Consider the following 1,946-nt stretch of genomic DNA (forward strand, 5'->3'; position numbering starts at 1 on the left):
GGGTTTTTTTTGCAAAAACCACTTTCTCAGTAGCACCTTTTCCCATGGCACAGGGCGAAGCCCTGCCCTGGGGGGGAGAGCAGGCAGCAGGCGGGTTTCGGCTGTTTCGGTGAGCAGCAGCAGCAGCCCCTCTCCCCTCCTTGCCCACGTTGCCAGCACTATGAAGACACTTCTCACTTAAATGGTGTGTGCCCACAGCTTCTCTGAGTCACGCTGTTAGCAGAGAGCTTCTAATTCTTCATTGTTTTCAAGTACGAATGTCTTTGAAAAAAGGCATTAAATAAAACACTTGACTGAGGTCCTGGCGGTGACTAATTCCCATGGTACGCCCCGCTCCAGCACTAATCCTGCTGAGCTCACTGCATGCTGGGGGGGCTCACACGGATCCTTGCAGGTGGAGGAGCAAAGAAAAAGCTGAAGGCTGCACGAGAAGAGCTTGAAAGGGGTAGGCATGGGCTGCAGCAGTGGCACAGTGGGGACAAACCCCAGCGCGCTCCATTCGGGTGCTGGCGTTCCCTGGGGAGCGCTTAGGTGTGAGCTGCGTTCTCGGTCCAAAGCAGGGATACAGCCCAAAGTATGGGGTGTATCAAAACCTAAAGCTCCTGCCCAAAAATCACTCTCCATGGAAGAGCTGGGAGGGGAATTTTTCTGCCCCAGACAAGTCGGTCTCTATCAAGGAGGTGGCAGCTCAGAGGACTCAAACAAGGCGACTGTAAATCTGTATTTATAAACATGCTGCCTCCCACCAAATAAAAGCTAGCAAACCCAGAGCTCTGCTGAACAGTTAACTCCCCCAAGAACACCCCACAGGCATACGGTGAATACCATACATCCAAACAATGCAAAAACCCCCGGGATGCAGCAGCAATGCTGGGGAGAACCCGTAACACCCCCCCGCCGGGACCACCACTGCCGAACCACAGCCCCCAGCAAACCTTCCCCGTGAGCCCCTCTGGGCCTGGAGGAGATGGATAAGTGCAGATCTCCCCAGGGCCAGGACAAGACTGTTGCTGGGACCGACCCTGCCGTGCAGCCAGGGCCAAGTGCTGCCGTTGCTCTGTGCCAGATGGCTCTGCACGGCCGCGCCGGCTACCTCCACAAAACAACCCTGGCTTTGTTTGCTGCTTGGGTACCAGCTGAAAACACGACCCTCATAGGGGACTTTTGCAAGACGAAGCGTCTCTTCCCCCCCAGCGTTGCTCTCCCCCTCTTTACCTCGAAAGCCCCGGGAGCTGCAGAGCAGGAGGCAGCCTGTGTGCACCGCCAACGAAACGGCTGCAGGACTGGGCATAACTAATTAGAGCCTCTATAAAATGACATCTATTTCCACAGATGGGAAGCTGCTTCCCCTTTTTATGGCTGCTTCAGTTAATTAGTTATCTCAGAGGTTGCATTTGCATTCCCGGCTTTGTGAAATACCCTTTTGTTAACTACTTTTCATATACTTTTATGAAGTCGACCACTGAAACAGGCTCATTTATCTCACCAGTGACAGGCTGAGAGGCTTGCCCAGAGCTGTGTGCCAGATGCTGGGATTGTAAAATAATGTTTGGCTTGTCTGGTGTTTGGAAAGGAGACAGAAGGTGCAGGGCTGCGAGAAGAAAGTCCCAGGCTGCTAAAGCCAAGGTCTGGATCTTGACAACTTCTACAAAAATGTTCAATCTGTTGCTTTTGAGCAGCTTGCAGGAGCTGGGGGGGATGCTCTTGTCATCAGCCCTGGGCTTAGACATCTCCATCCTCATCACCCAGGATGTGCCTGCACACACGGCATCTGATGGGAGCGGGGTGTGAACATCTGACCTTCTCAAGCTTTATCTGCTGCATCCTCCCTCCAGCAGCACTGGGTGTGTGCGTGTCCCCACGGGCGGGGGGGGGGGGGGGGGGCCCCCGCCAAGCCACTCTCCATCATTTATCAGCAGTCCTGGTTAACGGGAGAGGTCCCGGAC

The sequence above is a fragment of the Aptenodytes forsteri genome, unplaced genomic scaffold, assembly GCF_000699145.1.
Source record: "Aptenodytes forsteri isolate BGI_AS27 unplaced genomic scaffold, ASM69914v1 Scaffold297, whole genome shotgun sequence".
NCBI classification, from domain to species: domain Eukaryota; kingdom Metazoa; phylum Chordata; class Aves; order Sphenisciformes; family Spheniscidae; genus Aptenodytes; species Aptenodytes forsteri.